The sequence below is a fragment of the Coenobita brevimanus genome, chromosome 96 (genome assembly GCF_032717465.1).
Source record: "Coenobita brevimanus isolate Jiangsu-jjx chromosome 96, ASM3271746v2, whole genome shotgun sequence".
In the NCBI taxonomy this organism is placed as follows: Eukaryota; Metazoa; Arthropoda; class Malacostraca; order Decapoda; family Coenobitidae; genus Coenobita; species Coenobita brevimanus.
In genome coordinates, this window is record NC_137049.1 from 17,137,840 (window position 1) to 17,165,155 (window position 27,316).

A 27,316-nucleotide genomic window follows, 5' to 3' on the forward strand; every position below is an offset into this window, starting at 1 on the left:
AGTGTTTATATCTTACTCTTCTTACACGCGTTTTCTCCTTTTCCTCCTTTCTTTCTCTTTTTGATCTTTTTATATTTTTTTTATTTTTATTTTTTTTTACATTTTTCGTTGCTTTCGCATTATTTTTCTTAATTTTGTTCTCTCACTCGGTTTGTCACCATTTTATTTTATTTTTTTTTTTCATTTTCTTTTCCTCCTCTTTTTTTTTTCCCTCCATCACATTCTGTCATAACGTGCCACACTGGCAGCAGGAGGTGAGATGAAGTGAGGTTATCATCATCATTATCATTTCCATCATGTTGCATAAAATTTCTTGGCGTTCAATGGTATAATAAGACTACTATTGCTGTAAATCCTGTCCATAGCACTTCTTCATGACTATCACTATATTCTAGACTCGTTTGTTACAGCTCAGCATTCAAGATGGAGAGATGGCAGTGTTGTGCCAAGATAAAATGTACAGAGTATTAAAGCATTATAAACAGCAAGATGGGTAGGAGGCGATATGGAGGAAGGTAGAGCGGCTGACACTACTACACGTGTCCTACCTGCCATCTACGCCGCCCACACCTCCTGCCACCACTTATAACTGTGGACTTTTTACTTGTTCTCTTCTTCCTTTCTGGTTTCACACTTTCAATTCTCTCATTACTGTTTTTTGTTCTTGCCTCTCTTTGGTTCCCTTCTTTGTTTTCTTTTATTCTTTTTCATGTTACTCTTGTAATGTTTCTGTTACACTCGATAGCGTTCGTTTGCCATATCATTTTTTCTTTATTTCTTCTTTCCTACTTGTTCCTTTGTCTTTTATATGCTTATTCGCTTCCCCTTTTGCTTCTTTTTTCTTCATAATTTCTCTTTCTTCCTCCTTAAGTTATTGTTCTTTTCTGTTTGTTTCTCATTTTAGACACTTCCGTTTTTCTTATTCATCCTTTTTCATAGTAACCATTATATTACATCACAGCCTACAAGAGAGTTAAGAGGCGATATAATGTAAGGTTGTCGTTACAGCTAAACTGATATACATCACAACCACCACTATCATCACCACCACCATCATCATAACCACCATTAATATCCATGAAATTAGCAATATTCTCAACAATGCTAAACTAGATCAACTTCACCTTTTCCATCATCATCATCATCATTACACTAACCCTCACCACCATGGTCAGGTACTTAGATCTGGGCAGTATATTACATCATTACAAGCTACAAAAGGCAGGAGACGAGATGTAAGGTGGAGCGGCCTGGCACTCTACTACACCTGTACCCAGTTAACACCTTTACCATTCATACTTCAGTTTAATTCTTTACACCTTTCTTTTTACATATTTTGTTTCATTTTGTCTTTTCTTCTAACTATCAATTTTGTCTTCCTCTTTCTTCCTCGTCTTTCTGTTTCTCCATTCATTCTCTCCCCTTCATTAGTTCTAACTTCATTATTCTTTCTCGGTTTCTTTCTCCTCTCTTTCTTGGGGGGCGCGGTAGCACAGTGGTAGCACGCTGAGCTTGTGATCGGGAGGTCACAAGTTCGAGCCTCGGCCGGGCTATCGTTGCCGGGAGGGGTAGCACCCTCCTGTAACCCAGTGGGGCTATATGGCCTTAGTTGCCTAGCTCGGGGAATTCATTTTTCTCTCTCTCTCTCGCTGGTTGTGCGTCATTGTTTGATCTTTATCTCTTTCTCGGCTTTTTTTCTCATTGTTCTTTTTTTCTTCTTCCTGTCTTCATTTCATCGCACTATTTGTATATTACATCTTTTTCTTTGTATTTCTTTATTTTCCTGTTGTGTCTATATTTTTCTATTCTATCTTCATTTCCTTTTCTTTCTTGCATTCAGGTCTTTTTATAAAGTATTTTCATCCTTTCTGCGTAGTAAAACATCATCACAAACTACGAGAGGTGGGAGGCGATAGGAAGTAAAATTATCATTAGTACTAAACTATACCAGCGATACCATCACTACCATCGTCAATGTCATCATCATCGCTGGGATCACTATCCCTTTTATCATCATAGCCACCATCACAGTTATTGTCATCATCATCGCTGGGATCACTATCCCTTTTATCATCATATCCACCATCACAGTCACTGTCATCATCATCGCTGGGATCACTATCCCTTTTATCATCATATCCACCATCACAGTTATTGTCATCATCATCGCTGGGATCACTATCCCTTTTATCATATCCACCATCACAGTTATTGTCATCATCATCGCTGGGATCACTATCCCTTTTATCATATCCACCATCACAGTTATTGTCATCATCATCGCTGGGATCACTATCCCTTTTATCATATCCACCATCACAGTTATTGTCATCATCATCGCTGGGATCACTATCCCTTTTATCATATCCACCATCACAGTTATTGTCATCATCATCGCTGGGATCACTATCCCTTTTATCATATCCACCATCACAGTCACTGTCATCATCATCGCTGGGATCACTATCCCTTTTATCGTATCCACCATCACAGTCACTGTCATCATCATCATCTACAAATATTAAGGCAATAAATGATAGCATCGCAAGCTACAAGAAAGGCAGGAGGCGAGATGAAATTAGGTGGAGCGGCCTGGCACACTTCTACAGGTGTAACAAGTTCAAGCTTTTGCCTTTTTTTTTTTTTTTTTTTTTTTCTGTCGTCGGTCAGTCGTTCTTTTTTCTTTTTATTACTAAAGATTTCATGTTCCTTCTTGTCTCTCTCAGTCTTTCTTATTCGTTTTCATTGTCTCCCTTCCTTTTCATTTTGTTTTTCACACATTTTCTCTCTTCTGTTTACAAATTATTTTTTCTTATTATTTTTCCTTTACTTTGTCTTTCCTTCCTTCCTTTCTTCGCTAATAAGAGAGTCAAGAGGCAAGATGAAGTTAGGTTATCATCAAAGCTAATTATATCACCATCATAATCACAGTAATTCTCACATCATCACCATTATCATTATTGTCCTCCAAACAATTATTATTAACATCAAAGTCAGCTTAATCTTCTTCACTAATACCAATGTCATCATCACAACCACCACCACCATCATCATCCTCCAGTCAGTTAGCATCAAATCGGCCTAATCATCTTTACTAACACCAATATCGTCATCATCATCATCATCACTATTATTTTCATCCTCCATTCAGTTAAGAAATCGACTTAACTCTCTTGACTAATACCATAATCATCATTATCATCATCCTCATTAGATATATCAGATGACATGCAGCAGTATATCAGGGCATCACAAGGTACAAGAGTGGTAGGAGACAAGATGGAGTAAGGTGTAGCGGCCTGAGACTACCACAGGTGTACCCAGTTCAACCCTGTGCCACGCCACGCAGTCTCTTTCGTTCCTTCCTTCCTTTCTCTTCGACTATTTCCCATTCTTTTTTTTCTGTATTTCTCACTTCTTTCCTCCTGTCTCTTCCCTCTTTCTTTTTCTCATTCTTTTTATCGTTTCTCGTCTCTTTCTTTACTATATTAGGACATCAGAAGCTATAAATGAGGCAGGAGCGAAACGAAGTCAGGTGCAGCGGCCTGGGAGTCTACTACACCTGTACTGAGTTAACACCTTTACCATTTATAACGCATTTTATTTCTTTACCCTTTCCTGCCTTTATTTCACGTTTGGCTTCATTTTTGTCATCCTTTTCCCTTTTTCATTATCTTTATATCCTTTTTGTTTGTTTTTCTTTTCTTCCATTTTTCTTTTCATTTCCTATGTTGTTTTTTCCTTTCATTATATTTTTCCCTCCATCGTCTTTCTCTCCTTTCTTTCTTTACTATATTTTTTACATCAATAAAGCAACAAGTGAAGTAGGAGCCAAGGTGAAGTAAGGTGCAGTGATCTGGGACTCTTATAAAGGTGTCTTCAGTTCCAACCATCACTACTGCTGCGCTTCTCCTAGGTTTTCTTTCTCATTTCCTTTTTTCTTTCTTGTTTTCCGTTTTTCTTCGCTTTGTTTGCTGTTCTTCTCTTTTGTTTTCTTCTCAGTTCTTTTTTAATCCTTTCTTTGTAATTTTTGTCATTTCATTTTTTCATTTATTTTCCTTCTCTCTTCCATTCTTTATTTCCTTTATTAATTTGTTCATTTTCCATTTAGAAGTTTTTTTTTTCTAATGTTCATTGTTTCCCGTTCTCTCTATCTATCCATCTAATCTATCCATCTATGTGTTTATCTATCGTTATCACCAGCAGCACCACCATAGTTACAAGATATCTAGGCTACAATATTATCACCACAAGCAACAAGAGAGGCAGGAGGTGAGATGCAGTAAGGTGGAGCGGCCTGGCATTCTACTACACCTGTACCCAGTTCACACCTTCACCCTTCCTACCAGATCTCGCCTTTTCTTGCTATTTTTCAGCCATTTCTATTTACATACTGTATTTTTTTTGTTCTTGCTCTTATCCTATCTCGTCTTCTTTCTTGCTCATTTTCGTGGCATTAGTATGTTGTCTAATTTACGTTGCTTCTCAGGATGCCATGACTCACTCTGAACTGAATACAATCGTTTGGCGGCAGCTGGAATACAATACTGGAAAGTAAAATAGACACAGTATAATATACAGACAGAATGGCTGAGAGAAACAGAGTAAGAGAAATTATCATGAGTATATTACGTAAGGTATTATAAAGTATATGATGAAAATAGGTATAATTAAAAGAATATGATAGAATGACAGTAGTAGCTTAATATTTGTATCCCCAGCCTTAACATGACCCTGGTGGACTGCTGTGGTGAATATTTTGTTTGATATACAGAACGACACTACGACTACAATTTATGGTAAGAAGTGGAATATTAATATAGGGAAAAACTGCTTTACCTGTAAATGAACAGTCTAATAAACTACAGCAGCAGTGCAAGGAGTATGGCTACACTACAAACTTGTCAGGATAAATATTTGTATAGTCAATAAGTAATGGCGTGTGTTTAATGCAATGGAATATACTACAGCAACAGTGGTTAGTGCAAGAACTATAGATACATTACAAACCTGGCTGGGATAAATATTTGTAGCACCAGTCGAGCAGGGCAGTACTCCCGAGGTAGATGGAAAGATGATGACAGGGAGTGCTGGAGCTCCCGTTTCATCAGCCCTCAGGACTAGTTCCTGACCATCCCCCTTTGCTGAACTTTTTCAGTGTCTCAGTTACACAGAGAGTAGGCCAGCATGCTCTCCAGTACAAATTTCTCTATCTATCTTCACCAAACTACATGCACAGTACACACTACACTTCCTATTCAAAATTTACCAAAATGGCGTCAATTCACCCAGCCTCGGAGTCCCCAGGGGGGGGGACCATAAATGCCCCCGCCATCTGCCCCTCTCCCGGTGACGACTCGAGGTGCCTGGAACCACTGTCTGACTCTCTTCTTCTTCATTTCTGCAACATTCGCGGCCTTTCATCTAACTTTCACTCTGTTGAGCACCACCTCTCCTCCTCTAAACCTCACCTTCTTTTTCTAACTGAGACTCAGCTGTCTGAGGCAACTGACAGCAAACCCTTTTCTGTATCCTCCTACTTTCTCTATACTCATTTCAAAGCCAAAGGTGGCTGTTGTGTATACATACGCAACGACTTATCTTGCTCTCGTGTTCCTGAACTTGATTCTTCTGAATTCTCCACTCTCTGGCTTCGGCTTTCCTGTCATTCTCTGACTAAATATATCTGTGCTGTTTACATATCCCTAATTCTACTGACTATCAAAAATTCTTCGACTATCTTACTTCTACGATGGAACACATTCTGTCCATTTCTCCTTTCTCTGAAATCTCCATTCTTGGAGATTTCAATGTTCACCACCACCTTTGGCTCTCCTCTCCTTTCACGGATCCACCTGGTGAACAAGCCTACATCTTTTCTATCCTTAATGACCTAGAGCAGCTTGTACAGCACCCTACCCGTATCCCTGACCGCCTTGGAGAGAGCTCCAACATACTTGACCTCTTCCTCACAACTAATCCTTCTGCTTACTCTGTTAATCTTTTCTCTCCGTTGGGCTCCTCCGATCACAACCTTATTACCTTAACCTGTCCTATCGCTCCAGTACGGCCTGCGGACCCTCCAGGGAAACGTCGTCTCTGGCATTTTGGAGCTGCGGACTGGGAGGCCCTCAGGCAGTACTTCTTTGATTTTCCCTGGAATGATTATTGCTTCCATGGCCGTGAGCCATCTGAGTGTGCCTTGCGCATTACGGAGGTTATTCTCTCGGGCATGGAAGCATACTTTCCTTTCTCATATCCTTTGACTAACGCAAGAAAGCCTTGGTTTAATCACGCTTGTTCTAATGCTGTCCGCAACAAGGAGAAGGCCTACAAAAGGTACTGGAGCCAACCCACCCCTGAATCACATAATCTTTACGTTTCTGCCCGGAATCGTGCTAAGTCTGTTCTTCGCTCTACTAAAAATAATTTCATCCATACTAAATGCTCTCAACTCTCCAACTCGAATTCTTCCCGCTCCTTCTGGCACCTTGCCAAAAATCTTTCTAACAACTTTACCTCATCATCCTTCCCTCCTCTTTTCTACTCTGATGGTTCTGTAGCTATTTCTTCTACTGATAAAGCAGATCTCTTCGCACAGACTTTCTCCTCCAATTCCACCTTAGACGATTCCGGTGCTGTTCCTCCATCACTTCCCCCCTCTGACTTCCTCATGGCTGACATTAAAGTTTCTTCAGTTGATGTATTTTCTGCCATTACTGGCCTCAGTACTAACAAGGCATATGGGCCTGATGGGGTCCCTCCTGTTGTTCTCAAAAACTGTGCTTCTGTGCTTACACCCTGCCTAGGCAAACTATTTCGCCTTTGTCTGTCAACTTGTACCTTTCCTTCTTGCTGGAAGTTTGCTCTCATTCAGCCAGTCCCAAAGAAGGGTGACCACTCCCAACCCTCCAACTATCGTCCAATTGCTTTAACGTCCTGTATTTCAAAAGTTTTTGAGTCAATTCTTAAAAAAATTTTAAGGCATCTTTCCTATCACAACCTTCTTTCCGATCGTCAGTATGGGTTCCGTCAGGGACGCTCCGCTGGCGATCTTCTCACCTACCTTTCAGACTCCTGGTCATCCTCCTTTCGGGACTTTGGCGAAAGCTTTGCCATTGCACTTGACATCTCAAAGGCTTTCGATCGAGTCTGGCACAAATCTTTAATTTCCAAACTGCCCTCCTACGGTTTCTATCCTTCTATCTGTACCTTCATCGCTAGCTTCCTTTCTGGTCGTTCTATAGCTGCTATCGTAGACGGCCATCGTTCTTCTCCTAGATCTATCAACAGTGGTGTTCCTCAGGGCTCTGTCCTATCACCAACTCTCTTCCTTTTATTCATCAATGATCTTCTAAGCTGTACATCTAACCCTATCCACTCATACGCTGATGACTCCACCCTTCACCTTTCCATTCGGTTCCCGCAACGCCCATCTCAACAGTTACTTCAAGAAACAAGGGATGAGGCTATGGCACACCTAATGTCTGACTTGGCTCACATCTCTGACTTGGGTAAAAATAATATGGTTGTCTTTAATGCTTCTAAGACTCAGTTCTTACACCTATCAACCCGACAAAATCTTCCACAGGTATACCCACTAATGTTTAATAATATTCAGATTAATCCTGCATCATCCTTGAACATGCTTGGGGTTTCATTTACTCGGGACTTATCTTGGAAAGATCATATTACATCTCTTGTAAAATCTGCTTCCAAGAGATTGGGTGTGCTAAGCCGACTCCGCTCTTTCTTTACCCCTGCACAATTGCTGACTCTATACAGGGGTTTTATCCGCCCCTGTGTGGAGTACAACTCTTATGTGTGGGGAGGCTCCCCACATACAGCTCTTCTCAATAGGGTGGAGTCAAAGGCTTTTCGTCTCATTAACTCTCCTCCTCTTACTGACTCCCTTCAACCTTTGTCTCTTCGTCGCACTGTTGCATCTTTATCTCTTTTCTATCGCTACTTTAATGGTCACTGCTCCTCTGAACTGTCTGCTTGCATTCCTCCACCTCTACGACGGGCACGTAGCACCCGTCTGGCAGCAAACTCTCATCCCTTTTCTGTCCAACTCTCTAATCCAAGAGTTAACCGTTACTCCCAGTTTTTCATTCATGCAACAGGTCAGCTCTGGAACTGTCTCCCTCTGTCTGTATTTCCTCCTGCCTATGATCTCCAGTCTTTCAAACGCAGTGTGTCCAGGCATCTCAAAATGATCGGATCTTGAATTTGGCTCTCTATTGTATTTTGTTTTTCTCCTGGAGGGAACTGTTACTGCGGGCTCATGGCCTTTGGTTCCTTCTTCCTCGCATAAAAAAAAAAAAAAAAAAAAAAAAAAAAGTAATGGCGTGTGTTTATTTCCAGGCTGACGTGTATCCTGACAACAGTCACACGAGTACAGTCAGCCTCGTCTTTCGCGGTACTCCACTTTGGCGGCTCCAGTTTTTCCTGGGTGAGTAAACCATCACAAATGCACAAGTTTAAGCTGTATTTTGGCAGAATTTAGCAAAGTGTGTTGGTAAATCATCTCAAAATACACTTTAAAGAAGTATATAGTAATGTCTGGTGATGTTTCGGGCCACTACAAAGGTTTTTAGGCCATTACATAGTAAATTATGGCTGTGGCAGACATTTTATAAAGGTGTCATTACTTGGCGGAAATTAGTTTCTCGTGGGTGTACATGTAACGTAACCCCCATAAAACACAAGGCCTTACCCTACTTATCTGTGACAGTATTCTGACATTGTGTGTGGTCTTATTTTAACAGCTGTAGATTACAGATTTCATACTGTACTGTATTTCATTTTCTGTCTCTCCCAAAGAAACTTTTTTTTTTCTCTCACAACGAACAGGGTATTTTTCTTTCTCCTGCCTTTTGTTCGGAGGGTGTGGTGGGCAAGGGAACGTCTTTTTCTGTTCTATACGTTTCTCTTTTTCCCCAACAGATAACCTGGATAGAAGCCAATAGGCCTCCTGTTATCTGTTCTTCCTATGTACTGCTATATTATAATCCGTACAGTTATAACATCCACCACTACACCACCACCACCACCATCATCATCATCATCATCATCATCATCATGGTAACTCTCAGCACCACCACCACCATCATCGTCATCATCATCATCATCATCATGGTAACTCTCAGCACCACCACCACTGGCTACATTAGATCAAAGCCACCACTATATAACGCCATCACAAGCTAGGACAGAGGTAGGACACAAGATGCAGTAAGGTGGAGCGGCCTGGCACACTACTACACCTGTACCCAGGCCAACTCTTTGGTCTGACCGTCTACTTTTATTCCTTCTCTTCTCTTTCACATTTACTTCATTTCTCTTTATTTTGCACATTTCTCACTTTCTTTCTCCTTGTCTTTCTTTCGCCCTTTATTTCTTTCTTTTTCCTTTGTTTTCACTATAGTACAGCCTCACAAGCTACGAGAGGTCGCTGCAACGAAGCCATCGACGTCCAACTCTAGGTGCTGCCTCATTTGCTGATCATCATCATCATTACATGCACAGAAGTCATTATCATCACCATAATCATCATCTGTACGTGCATATAGGTCGACATCACCATCATAATCATCATCATTACCTGCACAAAGGTCATCACCACCACCGTAATCATCATCATCATCCTTTCCCCCCTGCTATATAAGCGATGGGCACTGTGTTGGATCCAGAACTTAAAAGGAAGAGGGAAAACCAGGAGATTATTATACTCTTATAAAAGCTGTTTAGTAACACACACACACACACACACACACACACACACACACACACACACACACACACACACACACACACACACACACACACACACACACACACACACACACACACACACTGATACCTGTTATTCAGTAAAGCCTCTTCACAAACCATACCAACACTCACACAACTGTTATTCAGTGACTCATTCACTAAGTACTGTTAACACACACAATTTTTAATTGCTGATTTACAATATTCACCAACACCCACACAATTACTATTCACTGATTCACATATATTCACCAAACACCAACACCCACACAATTACTATTAAGTGATTCACATATACTCACCAAACCCCAACACCCACACAATTACTATTCACTGATTCACATGTATTCACCAAACACCAACACCCACACAATTACTATTAAGTGATTCACATATATTCACCAACACCCACACAATTTCTGTTAAGTGATTCACATATATTCACCAGACACCAACACCCTCACAATTACTATTCACTGATTCACATACAGTATATTCACCAAACACCAACACCCACACAATTACTATTCACTGATTCACATATATTCACCAAACACCAACACCCACACCAGCTCACGTCTGTTCTGCCTCCCAACACTTGCATAAACCATTGTCTTTTTTCGCCTCTCATTTGTTAGGAATCTGTTATGGTTTGTGTACAGTTGCGGACAAAAATATTGATCCACCTGCTTTATATTTATCTGAAACCCAGTGATTTGATCTTTCAAGTGTAACTAGCTTTCCAGAATATTATACGGTATACACGTTGAATAATTGTTCAACTGAAAATTTGAGCGATATTATCAGCTACAAATGTACGGTTGATTAACAAAAAATCGAGCAGGATGGGTGCGATGATATCCAAACTGTTCTATATAGCTTGTGAATTCTGTTTGTCTATCTACCTATAGCCAGACGCCTTAATCCCTCAAGGGATGGCCACAAACAAATCGCCTCCATGCCCCCCTGTCCCCTACCATTTCGCTGCCCTGTCCCCAACTTACACCCCCCCTCTCTACTGGACAATCCCTCTTCATTCCATCCCTTCACTTCATCCTCGGTCTCCCCCTCCCTCTCCCCCCTCCACCTTACTCACATACAGTCTCAAGAAGATTAATTGCTTATCACCTGAGTATGTATGATAATAAAAACTGGTGATTTGTCCAAGGCAGGTGATATATGTGGTTTTTGGAGGGGGAAAAAAAAAAAAGTTTTGCCAGCGTTGTGAATAAGCATTAGGTATTTTCCAGTATCCGTCGTCCATGGTGTCAAATTACTTCGTGCTGAGTGTGCACCCATACTTTTGTGATCGACTGTACCTGGTATTTGTTTTTCCAATAGGATTATTATTAGTAAAATATCAGTACTGAATACTATACCCTGTTTACTTTAACTTGGCCTAAATTTACCATCTATCCATCATGAATGCTGAGCTGTGGTAAGAGACTAACACTTGGATATGATGCTAGTCACGAAAAAGTGCTGTGGAAGGAATGTAGAGCCGTAGTATTGTCTTATCCTGCCAGTGAGCTACGGGAAACATGCTTCATAAGGACGAACCTCTGGGCCAAGTTGAGGTGAATGAACTATAGGGACGATGGCATCCAGGTGATTGATGCTTCTTTACATACTCGCTTAAAGGCAGCCTTCGGGGGCCTCCGCTCGAAGTCAAAAGGCCAGAAATGAGTCATAACTCGGGGACCGTTGCCCGACTGGACTGGAAATTGTTTTATTCTCCAAGTTAGGGCATTTTAACGGTACCTTGCTCTAACACAACTTGCGCTACGTTGCGCCGTTTTTGCTGTGTTACGGTAACAAACAAACCAACAAACATACATAAATCGGATCATAATATAGTTTGGTAAGCGGGTGCGTGTTAATCGCTTACACCCGAGGACACAAGATTTATTTTATCCTTGATGCAAGCAGACGATTTCAGTCAACTAAGGAGATGCTGTAAGTGGTGAAGGAGATAATGAAGCTTATATCTAACCCCTCCATTAGAAAAGGTCGCTACTGTGCTGCGTAAACTTGTCTAGAGAGAGGGAACAGGAAATGAGCCAGGGCGTTGGTTGATCTGGTGACCTGCGTTACCCCATGAAACCATCAAAGAGCGGGCAGAGTACTGGCCTTGGTGAGCAAAGCAGTGGGTGGGACGGACTGGAATGTTGGTGGGCGGTGGGGCTGGGGCAGGAGAGTGTACCCTGTGGAAATGGCTGTGGCAGGATTACTGGTTGCAGTGCAGCCAAGATTAATGCCAAAGATTCCTCAAAAAATGAAAGACGAGGGGGGGGGGATAAGGAAACGGGCGTGGTAGATGAAGTGGGTGGGATGAGGTAGAATTGTGGGGGTGGGGAGAGGCCAAGACAGTATACACAATGAATATGGCCGTTTTGACATTAATGTTTTGACAGTAGTTATAGGATTATTTCAATATTTTCTTCATAAACATGAGGTAAAAAATAAAAAGTAATTGCTGTTATTTCTGTAGCGTGTTGAGAAGCAGGTAAAAACCCCTGCTGGGCTGCCAGGTGTACAAATGCTGATATAGTTTGTTTGCCTTGTGTCCGTGTGGCGCATTTCACTGGCTACTTTGATGGCAGTTTATCCTACTGCTGTTTTACTGGCCCGGGTTCTGCAGCCTGTCTGGTCTGTTTGTCATGGCCAGAAGGACGCCAGTATCATGATAAGGATGATATTTGGCTGAAGTTGATGATGATGATTATTATGATTAAGATCATTCATCACCTTTCTTTTTTTTTTTCTTCTTCTTCTTCTTCTTCTTTATTTCGTTCTTTATTTTTTTTTCTTTCCCTGTTCTTGGCTACTGCTGAGCCTGTGTACGGAAGACTTTGAGGCGCAGATTCTTTGTATAGGAAACGTCGTTACACATCTTCCTGAGCGATTTAGGTCGCAAATTACGACTCAGTATAATTTTGTATTCTATTTATCTTTGTAATTCCACAGTGTTTGCATCAGTATATACAAGGGAATACAAGTACGTAATGGGCAAAATAAATAGATTATGAATAGGTGATGGGAAAGTTGCTAAGAGAAGGAGAATACGACCCATTGCGTTTGTAGACTGTACTGTAGGTGAGAGGTGGGGCACAGATAACGATAACAGCCAGTGGCATATCACCCCCGTAGTGGTGTTGGCACCCGAGGCGGGGCACAGATAACGATAACAGCCAGTGGCATATCACCCCCGTAGTGGTGTTGGCACCCGAGGCGGGGCACAGATAACGATAACAGCCAGTGGCATATCACCCCCGTAGTGGTGTTGGCACCCGAGGCGGGGCTGGCATAATGCAGTACATTTAAGGCCTGAGTGTTGGGCGTGTATGGCAAACATCCTTGCAATTATTGACACGATAATGCAACATTGCATGCAGTAATAAGCAGTATGCTAATTCACTGTCACACTTGATAAAGCAACATTGCATACAGTAATAAGCAGTATGCTAATACGCTGTCACACGATAAAGCAACATTGCATACAGTAATAAGCAGTATGCTAATACGCTGTCACACTGTTGATAAAGCAACATTGCATACAGTAATAAGCAGTATGCTAATACACTGTCACACTGTTGATAAAGCAACATTGCATACAGTAATAAGCAGTATGCTAATACACTGTCACACTGTTGATAAAGCAACATTGCATACAGTAATAAGCAGTATGCTAATACGCTGTCACACTGTTGATAAAGCAACATTGCATACAGTAATAAGCAGTATGCTAATACGCTGTCACACTGTTGATAAAGCAACATTGCATACAGTAATAAGCAGTATGCTAATACGCTGTCACACTGTTGATAAAGCAACATTGCATACAGTAATAAGCAGTATGCTAATACGCTGTCACACTGTTGATAAAGCAACATTGCATACAGTAATAAGCAGTTTGCTAATACGCTGTCACACTGTTGATAAAGCAACATTGCATACAGTAATAAGCAGTATGCCGTTTCACTGTCGTGAATACAAAAACTCCAGTGACACCCATTTGTCAGATGTAATTTTTAAAACTTAACTGTCATGTCACTACTTCGTTTTTGACATGTTTTCATCCATGTACTATGCACAGTAAATGTGTTGTGAACTAACTTTATATTTCAACACTAAGAAATGCTTTAGATATAAATGTCCCATCCTGTATTTCATGTAGCGCCTTCCATCACCACAACTTTATATTTCAACACTAAGAAATGCTTTAGATATAAATGTCCCATCCTGTATTTCATGTAGCGCTTTCCATCACCACAGCTTTATATTTCAGCACTAAGAAATGCTTTAGATATAAATGTCCCATCCTGTTTTTCCTGTAGCGCTTTCCACCGCGACTTTATATTTCAACACTAAGAAATGCTGTAGGTGTAAGTGTCCCATCCTGTATTTCATGTAGCGCCTTCCATCACCACATCCAACAGGAAGTGTGTGCCAAGTTTTGATATGAGACCTTTTGAAATCAGAATATTCGTTCAACTTCAGCCCAACCTCGTCTATAGCCACACAGTCAGGCATCTAACCACGCAACCTTGCATCCAACAACAAACCACACTACTGATCGTTTAACAACTCAAGCACGCATCTGACCACACAAATACTTACCTGCTCACAACACCATGCATAAGACCACGGAAACAAGCATCTAACCCAGGGGTTCCCAAACCAGGGGTCGGGACCCCAAGTGGGGTCGGAATGCTCATTGTGGGGTCACAAGCAGGTCATGGGGTCGGTGGGGTCGCTGAGGTACCCACAAGGCCTGGGGGTACGAAACAGAATCTAAGCCATAAGGTTCATGCCATGAATAGTTAAAATTATTACCGTATGATTATCATTACAGGTACCGTATTATACTTAAGGTATTTATTTTACATTATTATCCGTTTTCTAACTAAAAACAATTATGCAATTAAATAGTCATAATTGATACCAGTACCCAGCTTGTACCTGCAGGTTTGTGGTTCGGTGGTGTCGCTTTGTGTGTGTGTGTGTGTGTGTGTGTGTGGCGAACTGTCCTGTCCTGAGCCGGCTAAGTGGGCGACGTGGTGCGTGTGTGTGTGTGTGTGTGTGTGTGTGTGTGTGTGCACATGGCGTCAGCTGACTGCGTGTCACCTGATTGTTTGGCGCGGCAGTCGACTGGGGCTAAGCTGGTTGTCGCTGGTGTGGCGTGGTGAGACGTGTAGGTCTGGCGTTGCTTGTGCTGTGTATGGCTCGTTTTTTATATCTAACTACATGGGTGAGGCAGAACGTGTTTCATATGTCATAAGTTATACGCGTATAATACGTGTTCAGTTATATGACTGGCGCTGTTGCAGTGTAGCTTCGCTGATCGCCCAGCCCCAGACTCTCAGTTGTATTCTGGGCTTTGGAGTGACAGGTTCGTGTTGCTAGTGGTGTGTTTTTTTTTATGGTATATTGTACTGGTTCTTAACTGCGGGTACAAGACATGGTGTTAAATAAACGAAATAATAATAATAATATTCAAAAAAAAAATTAATCATTGAAATTATTTAGTATTTTCGAGGTGTTATTAATATTCTTAAAACTTAGCCTTTTTCTAACTCAAAACTATGATGCAACTATATTTTTATGAGTGTACTGTTAAGTACTGTTAGTTGGAAGTTGGACATTGACCAGTTGTGCTCTGAGCTTGAGAGGAATACATTAGTACTGTTGCAATCTGGGGTTTGTGTGGACTATATATATATATATATATATATATATATATATATATATATATATATATATATATATATATATATATATACTGCAGACAATTGGTGATTTAATGTGGTATTTTAGTGTGGTAAGATGGTGCAATGCTATGATATTGTGCAGCAAAGGAGGTATTATAATGGAAAGAGAAGTGATGATGTTGCGTCACTGTTTTGAAGATACTTTTATTTGCATTGCTAATTAATAACATTAAGCAAAATATTTTTAGTAATACGTGCAATTTTCTTCCAGGCATTATGGAGAGGTTTTTAAAGATACCATCTGAAACATCAGCCAAGAAATAGAAACGCTCTATTAATCCATCATTCCTCGACTAGTATGGAATTGCTGATGTCAGTGGTAAAAGTATATGTGTAATGTGTTCTAAAGAACTTGCTGAGGAATCACTGAAGCCTAATAAACTACAGAGACACATGGAAACGCACGCAAATATTGCTGTTCTCTCAGAAGAGGCCCGCAAGAGAATTTTTCATCATCGTTATGAAAATCTAACCAAGTCTCAGGCAATTTTATGCAGAGCACTATCTCAGAAGGAAAAGATGGAAATGTTTTCGTATAAGACAGCTTTCCTCATTGCTCAGCAAAAGCGACCTTTCACAGAGGGTGAGACTATCATAAAGCCTGCTTTAAAAAACTTTTGTGAAGTATTTGAGGGTGAACCATTTGCTAAAAAGATCCTTGAAGCTGTTGATGAGGCTTTTCTCAGCAATAATACCATAACAAGACGCATCCAGGGTATTGCAGCAGACCTGAAAGAGCAAAGTTTGGAAGACTTCAGAAATTCCCCATGGACAGCCCTGGCACTGGACGAGTCAAATGATATTACAGCACAACCGCAACTTCTAATCTTCGGAAGATTTCTAAAGGAAAGCTCTGTCACTGAGGAACTGCTTGCTTGCATTTCACTCGAAAGTACAACAAGAGGTGAGGATATATTTAATGCTATAGATAAGTTCTTCACTGAAAACAACCTGGACTGGAGTAAAGTAATTGAATGTAGCATGGATGGTGCTCCATCATTGATGGGCAAGAATATTGGAGTGCGTGGAATTCTATCAAGAAAACATCCTCACATTAAAATAAACCACTGTATTATCCATCGTCAGAGTTTGGCTTCAAAAGACATGTCTCCGAACTTCTATGATGTGATGCAGGTAGTCATTTCCACTGTCAATTATGTGAAGGCTAGGGACCTGAATTCTCGCATGTTCAAACAGTTGTGCATCACTGAAAATTCTAATCATAACACACTGCTAATGCATACTGCTGTCAGGTGGCTGTCAAGAGGAAAAACCTTGAAAAGAGTTTTCCTTCTTCGCCGTGAACTGGCCACATTCTTGCAAGATCAGGGGCACAAGAATGCTTGTTATTTTTGTGATCCACACTTTCTTGCTCGCCTTGCACTTCTGACTGACGTTCTTGAGCACGTTAATAAGCTCAACACAGAACTTCAAGGGAAAGGGAAATTTGTGTTCGACCTTCAGGGTGCAATAAAGGCTTTTGTCAGCAAGCTGCAGATACTACGAGAAGAAGCTGAAGCTGATAAGGACTCAAATTTCCATCACTACTTGGAATTTACAGCTACAAAGGATATTGATTTTAATGAAGCACTAGATCTCGCAGAAGAGAAACAGGATTTACTGGATTATTTGCAGAATCTGACGGGGAATATGAATGCTAGATTCCCAGAGTTGCTAACCGAGTCTTTTGATTTTGTGCAGTTTCCATTCAAAACTGATGCAAAGCAGTGTGGTTCTATTGCACTTGAAATGGCAGAATTACAAGCTGACAATGAAGCAAGAGTGGACTTTGATGTGTATAAGGACATAGGAAAGTTTTGGATTAATTTAGCAAATAAGCATTCAACAGTAAGAAATCGAGCCTTGCAGGTTCTTGTACAATTTGGAACCACCTATGTTTGTGAGGCAGCATTCTCATCAATGGTGTTCATTAAAAATGACTATCGTAGCCGTATGACAAACATCAACTTGGAAAATTGTATGATGTGTTGCCTGACATCATACACCCCCAGATACAGAAAATTGATCAAATAGTCCAAAACCCAAATAGTAGGCTACTCATAATATCAGAAAGCCATGAGGTGCAGTATGATACTTGCAATAGAGGTAATTACTGAGTAGCATGTTACGTGGTGTTAAAATGGGATTACCACTTTGTAATTGCCAATTTTGAGAATTTCATTTATGATTACCTTTTGTTTTGTAAATAGAATTTATTATGTTTACTGTGTTTCTCCTTTATATAAATACTTTACATATATACCATCATATGACCAAAAATTCACAATAGTGCAGTTAATGTAGAAGTGAACATAGACACGGGATATATATATATATATATATATATATATATATATATATATATATATATATATATATATATATATATATATATATATATATATGTGCGGAATGGGGTCGTGCTAGGAAAAACTTGGGAACCCCTGATCTAACCACATAACTACTTACCTGCTGACAGCACCACACGTCAAACCACACAAACAAGCATGTGACTACGCAGCTACTTAGGCCTACCTGTTCACAACATAACGCATCAACCACACAAACAAGAATCTAACCACACACACACACACACACACACACACACACACACATTGAAGCACATATCTAACCACACAACTATTTTTGTTGGGCCGGAGTTTGAACAGTTGCTGTTGCATAGTATAAATATCACTCGATCAAGTTAGTAACATCGTTTCAACCAGGTGATCGATGGTTGTACAATGAGCGTTGTTGCTGCTCGCAGTTTTCCAAAGGTAAATAGTTCTGGAGAGTATTTTATGTATTGAATTTCTTCTTATACTGTACAAAAAAAAAAAAAAGATAATAATAATAAGGCAAGGACGTACGTGAAATGTTGCCAGATATTTTCAAAAGCTTCGTTCAGTGTTTCAAAATGTGAAGTCGGAAGTGTCATATATTTCCTTAATAGACAGGAAATATCGTATTGTTTTTCTTTATTTAACTGACTCGGTGGTATAACAACGTACAAAATATGTAAAATATATACACAACTAACCCGTGATGCATGTTTAAACAGACCCGCGGTGGCAATATGAGTCGCTGCGCCGCGCATGTCCAACAGATCAAGAGTACCAATATTTCGGATGGTCTAATAAATCAGGGATGATTATTGCTTCCATTGTACTCCAGCAGATTAGTCGCTTAGGCATGAAGAAATTATCTAACAGTAAACCCAATGTGTAGTAATTAACTAGTACTAGGCGTGACTGATTTATAGACGCTTAGAAAGTTTACGGTGTGGTTTTTGACGCCTTGGCACGGGATGGTTGTCACCCCTGCTTTTCCCATCATCGGCAGGATCTCACGCTGCCGTCACTGCCACGCTGCGGCTGCCAGTCTCGAGTTCAGAGCAGTGGGGGTTGGTGGTGGGGGGAAAATAGCATTTTTTTTTTTTTTTTTTTCCCTGCGTTCGTGTGATCTTGGAAACTACGAGTGAGTGGATGTTTGTGGCCTGGTGGTGGTGTCCGTCTCGAGGTGTACAGGAGGCTGGGTCAAACGAAGGGTCAGGTGGTAGACTGATCGGCTTCCCACTACGCCATCTGCAAGGAAGGTCAGCCATTTTTATCATTCGTCCATGTTCTGGGTGGCATTGGAGGCGTTACAGCACTTGTTCATTGATGATTCATTTTGCGTATTTCACGTAAGCGTCCTGTTTTATGCCAGTTATGTTGTTTGAATATCTATATACTTTACATTATAACATACAGGAGCATATCGATAATGTAGTGGACAGAATAAATAATAAACGAAGATATGAAATTTGCGGTCACTTGGGCGTCCGATTATCCAGATACTGAGAGCGTCTGTTATGATGATGGTAAATGTAGTTTAATCAACAGAAACCTGAACAGTTCACTTCTTATTGTTGGTTTGCTCAGTATTTTTTTCTTTATGGTGGTGAATTTGTTTCCCGATTGTTTTTATTATCCATAATTTGCTTCCCCAACGCGTGATGTTTCCTGGGCGTAATGGCGGACACACTAAACGCTACGCAGTTTTATGGAAATAAATTTGGTATGGTTATTACCGTTGGATAGTTTAGGCTAGGTTGAGTTAGGTTAGGTTAGGTAAGGTTAGGATGTTTTCCTGGGTTAGATTATTTAAGGAGATTAAGGATAAGCTGTGAATATAGAGGGTTAAGCTGCAACATCTTTAAAATAAATTTCATTTGATAAGAGTACGTTTTAGAAGGTCTGCCATTACGCCTGAGAGAATGAGCATTGACAAAAACAACAGGGAAACAAAATCAGCAGTAAATCATTTACTATCATAAGTCATCAGAAAAATACAGAAAACAACCTGGGAGAGGAGGAAGTGAATCAGGTATTTCCGTGACCAAAACTAAACTGAATGTTTACCGTGATAAACACCTTCTTTACTGTGTCAGGCATTATTTTGTAGGTAATCCTTAAGGAGACAGGACCACTTTTTAAAAATCAGCCCCCCTCCCCCTTTGTTTTTCCGTTTTTGAACTAAATCAGTGACTTGGTAAAGATGTATAAAAGTGCTTTTTCGAGTACGAATGGGATCCATCAATAAACAAAATGTATGATTACATAAGGGATAGGTTAGGTTAGGGTAGGATAAGTAAGATTGGGTTTGTACGAAAATTTAGGTTGTTTGGATAAATTGACACCGATAAGGGTAATTTCCTTCAAAAATGACAACGTTCTAAGATGGCGTCCGTCTGTTCTCGCCCCACAAGATGGCGTCCGTCTGTTCTCGCCCCACAAGATGGCGTCCGTCTGTTCTCGCCCCACAAGATGGCGTCCGTCTGTTCTCGCCCCACAAGATGGCGTCCGTCTGTTCTCGCCCCACAAGATGGCGTCCGTCTGTCTTGCCCCACAAGATGGCGTCCGTCTGTTCTCGCCCCACAAGATGGCGTCCGTCTCTTCTCGCCCCACAAGATGGCGTCCGTCTGTCCTCAGTCTTGTGCCCCACAGGATGGCGTCCGTCTGTCTTGTCGCCATACAAGATGGCGTCCGTCTGTCTTGTCGACCCACAAGATGGCGTCTATCTGACTTCTCACCCCACAAGATGGCGTCCGTCTGACTTTGGTATCGTTAGGAACTGTAAACAAACCGCTTTAAAAGCTCTTCCCCACTTTTTAAAGAATTTTATAATATTTTATGAACTTGAAAACGTAATCATGAAATAGAATCCCATGGAAAACTATGGTAAAGACAAAACTGCAAGATGAGGTGGTCTTATGTCCCCTTAAGGATTGCCATTTTGTAGCCGTGATAAATAGCTGGATGTTAAGTGCAGTGGTTGGAGAGGTTGCACTAAAACAACTGGGACAAAATTATGGACAAAGCTGGAAGGATTATTAATAACCCTGCAATTACAAATGAACTTCCTCCCCTACAAGAAAGAAGGAATGTTGCCTCCCTTGCAATAATTTACAGATACTTTTATGGCAAATGCTTAGACGAAGTTGCATCCATTGTGCCACCTCTCCACGCCTTCCCCCGTGTTACATGGGCATCTGGTATCGCTCTTGACTGTCACATTGCCATATTGCAGAACTTATACTAGTCAAAATTCTTTTATTCCCCGAACTGCATCTCCCTGGAATTCTTTTCCCCAGAATAGTTTTCCCCCAAACTTCAGTGTACAGTAGTTCTTCAAGTCCAAATGTTACAGTTTATGAATGGAGGACACCTGTAATCTGGTGTAGCTGTGGGTTTTTATTTTATTAAGTTTGTTTTTCCTCTGTTCGTTCCCCTCCCCCTCAAAAAAAAATACACCAGTCATTATTATCGTTGTCCAGTCACTGGGTGGCTCGCATAGCCTATCGAGAGGTTTTGATTCTCTCTCTCTCTCTCTCTCTCTCTCTCTCTCTCTCAGTTCCATGCACGTCTTTTTTCTACACCGTCTTTTTCTGCAGCTAATATTATAACAAATACACATTTTTATGTTTCATTTGTACACACCTTACACACCTTTCCTTTTTTTTTTTTTTTTTTTCCACATTGATCTCTCCTCCACACATCCTTTTTTCCCCACATTATTATTATTATTATTATTTTTGGTCGGAAGACTAGCTCTTTTCTGCTCCACCAACCCTTTTTCTGCACCTCAAACACTTATGCCTCCACACTTAACATCGATTTTTTTCCCCTGTACCTTTCGGGTCATAGCCTACATTTCCATCTTTCATCTCATCCTGCATCTTTCAGTTCCTCCTGTTTTAACACCTTCTTCCTTTACATCTTTTCTCCCTACCTCTTTTTTTGTTCCCCCACCGTACATCTAACTTGTAGCTCTTCCCACACTTTTTGTTTACACATTTTACACCTACACATCTCTGTGAAAGCCTCTTGTTTTCCTCACATCAAACTCCAATCCCTTCCAACATCTTTTATCCCACTCCCCACACATTAACCCCCCCATCCCCCCCAAAAAAAAAAAAAAAAAAAAAATACCTTTAACATGTCTCTGCCCACACTTCCGTTTTCCATTCATTGTCACCTACTCACCACACCACCTTTTCTCACAAACTTCACCCCTTACACTTTTTCTTCTCCCACAAGTTACACCTTAACACCACCACATTCGCCTTCCCATCACACCCATACATTCAAACACCTTCACGGCTAAAGCTTTTTCTTTCATTTTCCACCATCACCCCCAAACCATCCTTAATTGCTTTGTCTACAGCCCAGCCATCGTACTTATGTGCTCTCTCACACTTTCTCTCTCTCTCTCTCTCTCTCTCTCTCTCTCTCTCTCTCTCAATTAACTCCGTTCGCTTTCTAAGATCTTTGAAACCCCTCCAGTCCGATCAACCCTTGCAAATCACAATAGAATTGATGAAGAATGGTAAAAATATAATGTAAGGACAACCATCCGGTAGAAATAGGCCTAGATGTTTTATCTCAACCTTGAACATTGACTTAATGACTTTACGACAGGAACTTTACCTAGAGTCAGTGGGTACCAACCTATTGTACAGAAGATTAAGTTCGTCGATCAAGGCTTTTTCATAGTAGAACAGACAGACAGACACATAAACTATCACGTGTATAGAGGCGACTTAAGTAATTACCTGCTCGTTATGTTGGTGGTAAAAAGGTGTTTATTATGATGCACGAGTTAGTGTTTAACCTTTATATATATATATATATATATATATATATATATATATATATATACACACACACACACGAGGTGCTACCCAAAAGTTCCAGTAATTTGAATATTGTAGGGAAAAAAGTAGCCTAACCTCCCAGTTCTCACAGTTGCCTTGGAAGTAGTCTCCTTGGGCATGTATACAGTGGTCCCATCGTTTTTTCCACGAGTCAGTGCATCCGTGGAAGGCTTCAGGCGTGATGGTCTTGAGCACCTCCTGCGATTCTGTCTGGATCTCCTCAATCGAGTCAAATCGATGCCCTTTCAGTCGAAGTTTCAGCTTGGGAAACAGGAAAAAGTCACAGGGGGCAAGGTCAGGCAAATAGGGTGGGTGGGGAATGACTACCGTGTTAGTGGAAGCCAGGAACTGCTGGACAACAACTGATGTGTGGGCGGGGGCGTTGTCATGATGCAGGGCCCAGTCCTTGTTCTTCCACTGTTCTGGACGTTTCCGGTGGATGTTCTCCCTCAGACATAGCAAAACTTCACAGTAAAACTTTCCGCTGACAGATTGACCGGGTGGTACGAAATCGTTGTGAACAATCCTTGGATGTTTAAGAAAACGATCAACATCGACTTGACATTGCTGCGCCATTGGTCCGCCATTGCAAAACCGCCAAATCACCTATAGTAGGACTCGCGCACGTTTGCGGCTGTGGTGTGGCCCGCACCTGTGTACAGTGTTGCCACGTTTTCTATACCGTTATCTCTCTCTCTCTCTCTCTCTCTCTCCTGGCGGGAAATGTGAGCCACCCTGAGTACTTTTGATTCTTTTATAAGTTATTTATAATTGTGCTTTCATTTGTTAATTTGGTTTTGTTATATTAAGTAGTAGATGGAGTGTCAAAGTTACTGTCTGCTGAGAGGTTTGTTACGTTATTGATTCGGCTGTGGTGTGGCCCGCACCTGTGTACAGTGTTGCCACGTTTTCTATACCGTTATCTCTCTCTCTCTCTCTCTCTCTCTCCTGGCGGGAAATGTGAGCCACCCTGAGTACTTTTGATTCTTTTATAAGTTATTTATAATTGTGCTTTCATTTGTTAATTTGGTGTTGTTATATTAAGTAGTAGATGGAGTGTCAAAGTTACTGTCTGCTGAGAGGTTTGTTACGTTACTGATTCATACACCCCGACGTAGTGGGGTGTGGGTGTAGGTGTGGGTGGGAGTGTGGATGTGGGTTTGTTGGGGTGGTGGTCCAGGGGGGAGGGGAAGTGTGAAGGGGGATTTGACCTGAGACACCCAGGAGGGATTAAGAAGGTAGGGAAGGGGAAGGGGGGGCTGGATTCACCTACCACGTGGTCAGTATTAGAAGAGAGAGAGAGAGAGAGAGAAATTACGTGTATAGATATATGTGCATCAATTGGAACAATGTATATCAGTGTGTGCAGTATGTACAAAGGAACAAATGAATACAAATAAGGTAGTGACAGACCTCTCTCTCTCTCCTGGCGGGAAATGTGAGCCACCCTGAGTACTTTTGATTCTTTTATAAGTTATTTATAATTGTGCTTTCATTTGTTAATTTGGTTTTGTTATATTTAGTGATGCCGACAATGCATTCAATGCATGCCCCTCTCCTGCCTCTCTCTCTCTCTCTCTCTCTCTCTCTCTCTCTCTGTAGGGAAGCTATCTGTCAAGGCCACCGACTGGGTGTGGAAGTGTTGCCGCTCGCGAGTGAATATTTTTTTTTTTTTTCGGTATTGGCATATGCCTACTATTTTGGCCTACATATTAGCTTATGATAATAAATGTGATTATTCCTCGCCCTTAAAATTATGGTAAAAGCCAGTAAATGTGAGCATTTTTCCCAAGCAACACCTGTATAAGCTATGCTTGGGTCTATGGAGGTACGTACTTTACCTTAGGCCAGCTGGGTGTGTCAGTGCTGCCACTCACAAGAATTATATGAATTATTTCTTTTACTTTGGATATTGGCATATTTTTTCTTTTTTCAGGCTCATTCTATTATATCCATAACTGTAATATTATTAACCACCCTAAAACTACGCTAAAAAACATTAAAAGTGACTGCTATTTCTTTTAGCAACACTGTACAATATGTATGCCATGTTTCTGTGTTACTGTATAAATATTTTATGCATAATAAGATTACTGTTGATTCATCCATCAAAATACACAAGTGTAAGTTTTATTCATCTGAATTTATCGAATTTGTGATGCCTTGTACATAAATAGCTTCCGTTTCACATCGCAAGTTGGGGAAACGTGGCACCATTGTACACAGGTGCGGGCCACACCACAGACGCAAACGGGCGCAAGGCCGACTATACACACCACGTTACAGTAGTAAGCGCAGCTTAACAACACATCCACTCACAGACACGACCGGTGCCACACTGATGCACAAGGGGTGCTGCTGATCCCTCCTAGTGGCAAAAGGCAAAACTACAAACAGTTGGCTCCCCTGTTGAAATTACATTAACTTTGGGGTAGCACCTCGTATATATGTATCGTAGAGGTACAGGTTAAACACTAACCCGTGCATCATGATAACACCCCCTCTGAGGGTAGGCGGGTTTCAAGAGTACTCCCCCAGTATCCCTACTTGTCGTATGAGGCGACTAAAAGGGTTGGTGGTGGGTTAGTGCCCCAACCCGTAAAAGAAGCAACTAAACAAGCAAAATATAAAACACCTCGGACCAGGACGGACCATAGGTTGACGACTAAGGAACGGACAAAGGACATTCTAAGGGTGGGGACATGGAATGTGAGAGGAGTGAATGATGAAGTGAGAAAAAGAATGTTCAGATGCTTGAGCATGCAGGAGTGGATGTATGTGAATTGATTGAAACTAAATGGTAAGGTGAAAGGGTGAGAGATTGGGAATACGTTTTAGGAATATGTGCGGGAGTTAATGAGAATGAAAGGGGAAGAGAGGGAGTATGTGTGATGAAAAGCAAGAAGTGGAAGGAGAATATAGGAGAGTATGGAACAGTGGGTGCAAGGATTGTATGGGTGAGGATGAAAGTACAATAGGTATACAAGCTTGGGTGATTGTATGTGCGTTTACGCCGACAGAGGACCGAGTGACGGGTGAAAGATGAGTTTTGGGCAAGTGTAGAAGCATGTATGGACAAGTTTGAGAGGAGCGAGAGAGTGTTTTTGATTGGAGACATGAATGGCAAAGTTGGGAATGTACGAGTGGATGGAATGGTTGGTCAGTGGGGTATGCCACCTGAAGTAGATGGGAATGGTAGTGCTTTGGTGGACATCTGTGCCGGTAAGGGGTTGGCAATAGCCAACACCTTTCGGCATAAGATGATCCACAGATATACATAGTCATGAGGAGGATGAACGGTGAACTTGTTGAACGAAAGGTAATGATAGATTACGTGTGTGTGGATGAGCGAATGAGAAGACAAGTGTTGGATGCAAGAGTGTGGAGAGGGTGGGGGAATGGAATCTCTGACCATCACTTAGTGATGACCAAGGGAAGGCTGCAAAGAGAAAGGGTGAAGAGACGAAGGGGAAGACAGGAGGAAACAGCTTCTGTGGAAAGAGTGGAGAATTTGCAAGGTAGTGTGAATATGGCAGAGTATAAGAACATAGTGGAAGAAAGATTGGGAAGGTATGAGTCAGAGCAGATAGAAGGGGTAGAAGATGTATGTGAGATACTTACGGAAGAGACAGGCGCAGCATGTGAGGTGGTTTGTGGAGTGAGGAGGAGATGCAGGGGTGTGCAAGGGACAGCATGGTGGAATGAGGTGAAAAGAGCTGTGGAACAAAAGAAAAAGGCATATAGAGAATGGCTAGCGAGTAGAGGTAGGGGAGATGAGAGAGAGAGATGTGTGAGCAGAAGGGAGGTGAAGAGATTGATGAATGATTGTAAGAAGAAAGTGGATGAAGAGTTTGGGAGGGATCTGAGTGTAAAATGGAGGAAGAATAAGAAATTGTTTTGGAAGGACATAAAGAAAGTAATTCAGTGTGACAGGGGAAATTGTAGGTGAGTGAAAGATGGGAATAATAGATTGCTGGTGGAGAAGGGAGAGAAATTGAGGGGATGGAAGGAGCACTTTGAGGATTTGTTGAATGTAGAGAGTGAGAGCAGTGCGAGTTTCAGTGGTTGGGAAATGTCTGGGAGAAGAAGAGATGAGAGGAGGGAGGAAGAGATCAGTAGGGCGGAAGTAGTGGAAACAATGAAGAAGATCAAGATGAGAAAGGCCCCAGGAATTGATGGAGTGTATGGTGAAATGCTGAAGTATGGGGGTGAGATTGTTGTGGAGTGGATATGGAAGTTGTGTAGATTGGTTTGGGAAGAGGGAAGGGTTCCAGAGGACTAGGAATCAGGTATAATTGTTCCATTATACAAAGGAAAAGGGGAGAGAGAGAAGTATGTGGTAACCATAGGGGTATTTGCCTTCTTTGTGTGACTGGAAAAATATATGGTAGAATACTCATTGATAGGGTTAGGCATATAACAAAGGAGCTAGTTGAAGAACAGGTGGGATTTAGGAAGGGAAAAAGATGTGTAGATCAGATATTTGTTCTAAAATGTTTAGTTTAGAAGTATTTAGAGAAGGGAAAGAAAGTGTATGCTGCCTTCATGGACTTGGAGAAAGCTTATGACA